Genomic DNA, 9,553 nt, shown 5'->3' with positions numbered 1-9,553 from the left:
TTAAAAACAAGACACATCACTTGTAAACAGATGCCAAGCTTCCCAGTGGACCACGGGAGAAAGAAGATGGTGGAGCCTACAGTCTGTGTGCCAAAGGGCCATCCGAGGATTTTTAGACCAGTTCAAGAAAGTGGGGAAATAAGACATATTTAGAAACAAAAACTAGGCTTTCCGAGAATGGGTTATCAACTAGGATAATCCTAAAGGATGGGTTTTAGGTAGAAGGAGAGCGATGGTAGATCAAGCCACTGTAAGAGAAACAACGGCTTTACGGCTGACAGCGGGGCTGGAGAAATGTGGAAATGGATGGGGTCTCAGGCTTGGCAGGTGTGGAGAGGCAAACCGAGCATTTATGTGCTTCCATCGACAGTTCGAGGCTGCTGGACCGATTTAGATTTCGAGAGGATAACTGTTTATGCTGTAATTTCTGTAATTAACAGCAGAGAAACAGTTAACTGCTGCCATTCAACCCAAGGATTTTTTTCAAAATGAAGTGATAAAAATATTAAATTAATCTAAAAGGAGGTAAGAAAGGGGAGGAAGGTTCTTAAGGCTTTGGAATGAGATCCGAATGCTTAACCAACTGCACTAGACAGCCATGAGAAGGGCCAATGGGTGGGATTGTGGGTTGGGCTGCGATGGGCACTCTTTGCTGACTATAGGAGAGGGAGGGGCGAGCAAGATAGGGCCGATGTTTATCTCGCTGACTCTGGTCCCGGGGGCTTCTAGCTTCCCCCTAAACACTTGATGGCCTCACAGTGTTTTCAAACACATGGACTAGCCAGAGAAGTCGTAATTCATAGCTGCTGTCCTCCAGTGGCCCCAGTAAAATGGCTCTGTTCCCCAGGGGACATCCTTCCTTCCTTGACTGGCTTGTGAGTTCACCGAGCCACTGAACCATCCATCCGCCCCCGCGTGAATGTCTCCCAGCTACTGGCAGAGCTGCTTTCTCCAGGAAGAAAAGTGGCCTTTGTTGGGTTTGAGGACCTCTCTTCCAGGGCTGAGACAGCTTTCCCAAGTGAGGGAGCTTGGGGTCCATTGTGCAAGCTTTCCTGTGCTGAGTCCCGTGATAAACTGAGACTTTTGTTTTGTTTTGTTTTTCTTCCTTACAGAGGAAATCAAACGCAAAGGCCTCTGCATGCCTGGCAGAGCCAACAAAGTCAGGAAGTTCAAGTGACAAGTGTCAGCTCCTGGTGGCTCCGAACAAAAGCACCACCCCCACCCTGAGAAACAGAAGCCTCGAGGTTACAGCAAAAGGCACACACACACAAAAAGCAACCAACAAGCACACAGTTCCTTAAAGACACACACGGCTTCCAGCTCTACCACCCTGGTGTAGAAGGCTTTTTTCCTCAGCTGTGCTATGGACCCTTACTTGGCCCACACAGACATCTGCTGGATATCCATATACATCTGGACTACCATCAGGCTAGTCCTTGTCACTGGTAATCAGGATAGTGAAGCACAGGGTGTGTGTTATTTGTGCACTGCTATGACACACAGGAGCCACAGGCAGGGCATTGCAGAGACTGGGAGCCCCTGGGAAGGCTTTCAGTGCAAAGGGAGATTAGCTGAAGCCTCGTGGGCACCAGTAAACCAGGAGAGAAAGAAGCCCCACTGGGCACAAAGGGTTTATGTAAAGGCCAGAACCTGTGTATGTGATGTCACATTTACTTACCATTGAAATGATGAAAATGATACATTGTGAGTAAACTGCTTACATTCTCAAGGATCCCATTTATAAAACAATAGATACATCCAAGCCCAGGCACCGGTGTGCATGCCTGTAATCCTGGCGAAGGATGGGGTAGAGAGGACTTTGAGTTTGAGGCCAGCCTGGGCTACATAGTTAAAGCCTGTCCAACAATAAATATAATAAATAAATAACTTATTCTGTAGGTTAGTAGACATGAAAGTGCTTAACGAGTTTCTGTTTGTCTTGGGGCTAAGGATAGGACCAGGTCACCACGTACGCGCTCTGCAGTAGGGGTGGGGTGGGCATTCCAGCCTCAGTGCTAGATGGGTGCTTTGAGCCACTGTGACAGGGCAACATCATGGAGCAGTCCAGTCAGGTTTCCCGTTAATTTTACTCTGATCTTCATCACCCCAAGCCTAGGAAAAATAAGAGATGGAAAGTGTGGGATAGAAAAGAATGGAGATGAAAAGAGTGGGCACACAGAACTCCAGCCTCCCGAGCCTCTGAGGGAACCACTGAGGAAAGCCTGCCTGGATAGTGGGGAGGGGTGAGGCCCTTGGCGGGACTCCCAAGAGGGTTATGGGGTGGAAGTTGGTCCGTTGCTCGCTGGGCGGAGGAGTAAAAAGTCTTTAAATGCAGCCCATGACCCAGCCTGAGCAGGTTGCATTCCCTGCAAAGTCATCATCTTCCTCTGAATGAGAAGGCACAATGAAAGTCCAGGAGCAGGGAAATCCGTGCTAAGAGTGTCGGAGCTTCTGAGCATTCCTCGGTCCACTGAAACACGAGTTCCTGTGGGAGCTGGGAGAAAAAAAAGAGGATGTGTATTTGTACGATTGTGACTCAGGATGCGAGGCAGGAAGAGAGGCCCGAGAGAAGCCGCTGTGGCCATCTGTTTCCTAGCCGGCTTGGGACGAATGAATATCTGTGTGTGGGCACTGTCTGCCACAGCGGGAGGGAAAATGTCACTAACCCTTCTCAGACACAGGTGGCTGAGGCCCACAGGTGACGTCCATCTATGATTCCAACCCAAGCTCTCTGCAGCCTATCTAGTCCTTGAGGAGATTATTTATGTTTAACTTCCCCTGAATATCCTTGAGCACGTCCGTTAGAGCCCCTTGTGTGGAGGGCAACTGTGACTCGCAGATCAAGTCACAACACCCTCCAGAGTGGGTGAGAGACACAGTAAGAATTGTAAGGAGGTGACAGACATATGCAGGCACCGTCCCAGGCAGTTTCCTTCCATATGGATCCCTTCCAAGGCCTTGCTATCTTCACTAAGCCCTTGGGCTTCTGGGTAATGATTGCTCCAGTGACATCCATGGCCACATGGAACTGGGCATGACTGGGCCTCAGCCCCCACCTTCCTCTCATCTCAGATTTATCCCTGCTTGTTCTGTGGCATTATAGCCCCTGTGGTCCAGATGTTCCCTGTAGGATTCCTGTGGTTCTGGGCACATGACCTCTTAGGTTTCTACCCAATATATTCATTCTATTTTGGAGACATGTTGAGGGTAGCCATGTTTTATTTTTGTGTATCTATGAAACATGGCCGTTACCATAGGTACATAAACAGACACTGCAGCATAACTTTACTGGGGTCTCCCAGCCCCAGCACACAAACTGTACACAGGGGTTTCCTGGATATTTGGTGTGTGAATGAATGACGGAATGTGCCCTTGCTCTGGTTGGTTTTGTGGGTCAACTTGACACAAGCTAGAGTCATCAGAGAGGAAGGAGCCTCAGTTGAGAAAATGCCTCCATAAGATCCAGATGTAAGGCTTTTTCTCAATTAGTGATTGATGGGGGAGGGCCCAGCCCATCGTGGGTGGTGCCAACCCTGGGCTGGTGGTCCTGAGTTCTATAAGAAAGTAGGCGGAGCAAGCCTTGTAGAGCAAGCCAGTAAGCACCCCTTCATAGCTTCTGCATCAGCTCTAGCCCCGCATGAGTTCCTGTTCTGACTTCCTCCAATGATGACTATGATCAGGAAATGTGAGCTGAATTAACCTTTTCCTCCCAAATTGCTTTTTGGTCATGGCCTTTCATCACAGCAATAGAAACCCTGACTAAGACAGCACCTCGGGGCTGGTATAAGAGTATCTCAGAGTTTTCTCTGTAGAGGAGAAATAACAGATATTAGAAATTCATCCATCTGAATAGGAGAGCAAGCTTGCTCAAGTGGAATGTCAGTCTGTTAGAGAACACAGGGAACCCATGTGATCCTTCACTTCAGGAGGGACAGTAGGGTTACACGAAGCCAGAGACTTCTCAGGCATCTGTCTCTCCTGGTCCCCCAACTGGGTTCCTGAGGACTTTCCCAGCTTCCCTGAGCACAGTTTTGAGAACCATGACCATGCTGAGTGGTCAGGCAGTGTAATCAGAGGAAGGTGGGGAGGTCTAGCTGGGTCTGCATGGCAAAGGCTCTGAATACGTTGTCAGGAGTCTGGCACAGCTATGAGGTGTGAAAACTTTAAGAAGCTGACCTTGACAATGCAAGCTGAGCACACCTAATCCAGACGTCACAAATCTGAAAGGGACCTCGAGCCAGACCTTTCTGATCGGTCGCATGATGCCAGGATTGGCGACCTTTCACACACCAGGATGTGACCACTTATCAACTCAGACTCTGTGTATATGGTGTATGTGGAACATAAATAAATTTTGTGATTGGACTCGACTCCTGTCCCCAAGATATTTCATTATGTCTATGCAAATGTTCCAAATCTAATGAATAAATCTTAGGTCAGAAACTTTTCTGTTCCCACCATTCAATTCAGAGACTTGGCCTCTATTTACATCTTGGGCTGGCCTTGTGGGGGTCTTACCATTGGCAGCATTTATGAAGGCAGACTTGTTTATGAAGGCGGGGCTTATAAAGCCCACTCTACCGTAACCATCTGCAGACATCCACTGGGCTGTGTTTACCTTTGTTCGCCAGTGGAGTTCAGGCAGACGCCCTTGTAAATGATGCTTGCTTCCTTCCGGCTTCCTTCTACTGGGGAATCCCAATGGGTAATTAGCGGGAGCATCCCATGACCAAACATACGTGTGGTTTGAAGCTGCTTCAGTAAAACTCATTTCACGGTGGGGTTGGTATGGGGAGATGATTCCATGTAACATGATGGGAGCAAGCAGCTGTTTGCCTGTGTTCGTACCAGAGAGTGACCCACAGTGTAAGGCAAGAGGAAGACAAAGAAACGTGCCTCAGGGCTGCCGTTCAAGAACCACGTTTACAAAATAACCCCCTCACCCTTAAAATGCTTTAAAATATTTCCATACATCTAAAGTAACGATTTAGTGTGGTTTTCACACATTCTTTAAAAAAAAAAAAATTACTCAACAAAGTAGACAAAGACTTACGTTTTTGTGGGCAGTCACAATTTGAGATGGTGCCTAACTGTCCCCCAACCCCCCTCCCCCCCCCACACACAGCTCTCGTGCAACAGCTTAAGCCCCTGCCAGGCCTGGGTAGAAGAGGAAACTGCATCCTGTTTTCTCTTGCCTGATCTTCTGTCAGCCTTCCAGAGAAGTCTGCTTCCAGTGTATTAGAGTTCAAATATGTAAGTTCTGAGTTGTAATGGGCTCTTCTTTCTGTGACAAATGAGGGCAGTTTCTTCTCATTCCTCGAATTCTCTGAGTTCCTCCGAAGATAATGCTGTTTGTTCTACCACATAGCCAGCTTTCCTTATGGCCTCAGGGAACGGGAGAAAGAAAAGGACCTCTATGACAAGTGGGTGTCTCTATGGCGCCCCAGATTACTACCTAGTAGTCCTAAGTAGTCCTAGCTACTCAGGAGACTGAAGCAAAGAGATCGCTTGAGCCCTGGGGTTCCAGGATAGCCTAGGCAACACAGTGAGAACTTGTGAGGAGAGGATGTGGTTAGATTTTCAATGTTCCTATTGATTTCAATTGGGACAACAAAGCTAAGTGCAGACCATGAAAACGGGTACTATGTAGGAATGATTTTGACTCTCTCTAGTAAGAGTTTTAATGTACTATAATTTGAAAGTCTGCAGCCTACTGGTTTAAATAGTATCTTGCAGGCCCAGATGGACAGTCCAAGCTGGCTGTTCTCCGCCATGGTCCCTTTGCTCAATTGCCTGCTACATTGTGAGTTTCTGGCCTGATGCATTCCATGTGCTCATTAGCTTTATTTAAAAACCTATCATTGCCTGCGGGCACCTGGGTCCATCCACAGAACGTGGATAATTGCAAGAATTGAACAAAATTAAGCACCCAGGATCATCAGAGGTGGCTTTGTGCACAGATAAAGCCCAGCTGCTGCCCTCTTAGAAGGTGAATCGAGACTAATTGGATAATCTAGAGACCAATTAGCCTGAAGGAGAAGAAAGAAGTCAGTGTAGCTGTAAGAGACGCATTCTCCGTCAGAGGAGTGTTGTGTGCGTAAGATGTAGCTTAAAGAACTGAAATTCTATGTGATAGAAACATTCAAACATATTGTCTTTGCAGCGGTGTAAGACTGTAGAGACGCTGAGCCGGAATCTGACAAAGATGGGGCTTTTCTGGTATGGGAAAGTTACAGGCCTAGGTCAGGCTGTCTCTTCAGCTACGAGACAAAGTTTTCATTATGTCAGTGAATGCTGTGAATCATCCTCTGAAATGAAAAAGGTCTTTAGGCTTACTTTTACTTAGCACTTAGGTAGTTTTATGTTCGACTCTAATAAAAGCCACAAATATTCTGCTGGTAAAAGAGTCACGCACCCTTTGCACACTTAGCCCATTAAGAAGGCTTGGGCTAAACCTTGTAAGAATGTCTCTGCATTGACATGTAACTAATCAAAGTCTGAACCTGTCACACGCTTGATCACATGATAGAGGTGGCCCTTGAGGTGTAGAAGGTGTGAAATCGACCCCATTTCGACCCCCATGGCCTCATTTCCTGAGCCCTCTAATCAACAAGCATCAATAGCTTTGGGCTAAAATGAGGTAATGTTTGCATTTTGTAGCATCAACCATTGGAAGGAACAACTAGCAGAAACCAGTAGTCAACCCAAGAGTCACAGTGTCACGTGTATTTCTGATGTCCAACAATAAGCCAGGAACTCGGTGCTCGTCGCACACACAAACATTACACAATCCAAGTAGGGTAACAAGACCTGGAATGACAGACAGGCACTTGCCTTGGTTCTGTGTAGTCTCTGGGGACAGGAGCTGGTGTCTTCTGCCACTACCTGAGTGGCAGGGCGCTCGGCTGATGATGAAGCAGCAGCCTCAGGGATGGGAAGAGCCATGGCCTCTGTTGCCCTGAACCAGGGAGCAGGAGCCACAGGCTCACTGCAGGAAGTTCAGGATCTGAGCTCTTGGATAAAGCACATGAGAGGATCTCCACACTCCTCTTGGAGCAGCAAAGGACCTAGCGCTACTTGGAGACACAACTAGAGAAAGAGGACTGACTGGGAGAGAGCTGGCTGGGAGACAGCTGCTGTAGGGGTCCCTTCCCAACCTTCTTCCCCTTCTTTCTTCTCTTGTTGCTAATTCTCCAATGAAGTCGCCATTTTACTCCCCTCTCTCCCTGCAGCTGTTTCTCCTGGATGAGCCTGAGACTAGCATTCAGACCTGCTTCTCATCTACACCAACACCTGGCCTTCCCTGCCCTGAGGGATGCTCTCCGGAATGAAGAGTATTCCTCTGAACCTGGAACTCTGAGAGCATGATGCAAGTTTGTTTGTCCCTACCGGGTGGCTTTTTAAATCAGCCTTTCTAGAACAAAGAAACTGAGCTGAGAAAATACATTGGCAATGGTGCCACTTGTTGACTGAATCAGCTCCCCGACCTGACCCTCAGTCCATCCCTGAACATTCTCTCTGCTTGAGGACAAGGCCGAATTCACCCCGGTGTGGTGCAGTGTCCCCAGGAAGGCCCAGACACCATCCTGTATCAGCTCCAGTGACCTAGTCACACACCTTAGGGTAAGGTTCCTCCTTGGGTGGCCTGTAATTGCTCCCTTGGAACTGCCTTGGAAGCTTACCCCTGATGAAGCTGCTCCCAGAGAAGGGAAGCCGCCACAACTGGATGTACCCAAACGTGGGAGGCAGTTGGCCCTTTCATGAGCTTAGTGAATCTCTCTGTCCTACTTTTGGAAATGGCTTTCAAATAGGTGTGTTTTGTTTCAAAAAGTGATGTGTGTATCACATAAAGCATTTTCCCTTTTATTCAGCAGGATTTAGGTATATTCACACTGTTGGATAATGATAGTCTAGCTAGAGGTTTTATCGTGCAAGACCAGTGGTTCTCAATCTTCTGATCCTGCAGCCCTTTAATAAGACAAAATTATTTTTTTGTTACTACTTTGTAATTTTGCTACCGTTATGAATCGTAATGTAAATAATATCTGTATTTTCTGTGATCTTCCTGTGGAAGGGGTCACAACCCACAAAGTGAGAACCACTGTGCTAGACTGAAACTCTACCATGACAGATATGAATTCTCTAATTAATACCCTTCCCAAATACAGCTAGACAACTACTATTTATTGAGTTTGATTACCAGATATATAAGTAGGAACACCCTTTGGGGTCTCCCTTGATTAGAGTAAAGGTTTTTAAATCCATCCATATGTAGCACATGTCTGGTTTCATTACCTTTTCAGAATGAATACTAACTTGTGGTTTGGATATGCCACATCTTCTTTACCTGTCTGTCTTATTTTACCAGTGGCTTCCCCAGGGATGGTGCTGCTGTGAATTCGGCTGCACACTAGCAATGCTTGCTCTCAGTTTGAGTGTGCACCTAGAAGTGGACGCCACCTTGGTCCCTTGATAATTCCAAGGCTGGAGGAACAGTCAGACCGGTTCTCATAGCAACTACTCTATACATTGCCAGCAGCAGGAAACAAGGGTCCCAATTTTCTCTCCCTCTTTATCAACATTTGCTTTATATTTTTAAAAGTCATTCCAGGGCTGGAGAGATGGCTCAGGGGTTAAGAGCACTGACTGATCTTCCAGAGGTCTTGAGTTCAATTCTCCGTAAGCACATGGTGGCTCAAAACCAACTGTAATGGGATCAGATGCCCTCTTCTGGTGTGTCTGAAGAGAGTGACAGTGACTCATATAAATACATAAATTTTAAATTTAAAAAAAAAGGTCATTCCAATGGATTCATCCTGGGCTTGCATCTTCTTGTTGTCTAGAGTCGAGTAGGTACTTGGTGGACGGCTGTGTGTCTTCTCTGGAAATAAGGCTTGTTCATGCCCTTCACTCATTTGTAAGTTGAACTTTGTTGTTGCTTTATTAAGACTGGCAAGTAAGTTTTTTCATCTAGATTGAAACATCCTTCTGAGACTTGTAACCAGTGAGCAGTCAGTGTTGCGTCTCCACGGTAGGACTCTTTAAGTGTGCCATACCTGTCCAGTAGCACTGGATACAATAGCCTATTTCCCCAAGAAAGTTGTGAGCCTCTGAGACAGCTGGCCCCTGCAGGCTTGGAGGAATAGGTCTGCAGCAGCGGCCACGTCCACTGGAAGCTGCACGTTGGCTTCACCTGGGCCCCTCTCTCTGATTCTAATTTCAGCTTCTAGGCCGCCTCTTGTCCAGAGAAAGGCTTTTCCCTGACCAACTCCCCTCCCCATGGCCCACCCCAACCCGGGCCCGTTATACTGACCCCCTTGGGAAAGGGGGTGTTGGCTGGTCATCAGTATTTTTCTAAGTGCCAAAATAATCAAATAATTCCCAAGTGCTGTCCAGTTACAGACCCTTGATGGACAAACGCTGCCAGCGACCTGGCTGGAAGCATATGCCTGGGTTTTTCTCTGTTCCCTGGTTTGATCCGTTAGTCCAATGTTGGCCAGGGCTGGGAAGGGCAGCAGCATGGAGGATGGGGGACGACCTGGGAGGTGCCTCT

This window comes from Mastomys coucha, unplaced genomic scaffold (genome assembly GCF_008632895.1).
Source record: "Mastomys coucha isolate ucsf_1 unplaced genomic scaffold, UCSF_Mcou_1 pScaffold14, whole genome shotgun sequence".
Classification (NCBI taxonomy): Eukaryota; Metazoa; Chordata; class Mammalia; order Rodentia; family Muridae; genus Mastomys; species Mastomys coucha.
The sequence above is the reverse complement of the archived record's forward strand: the minus strand, read 5'-3'. Positions refer to the sequence as shown.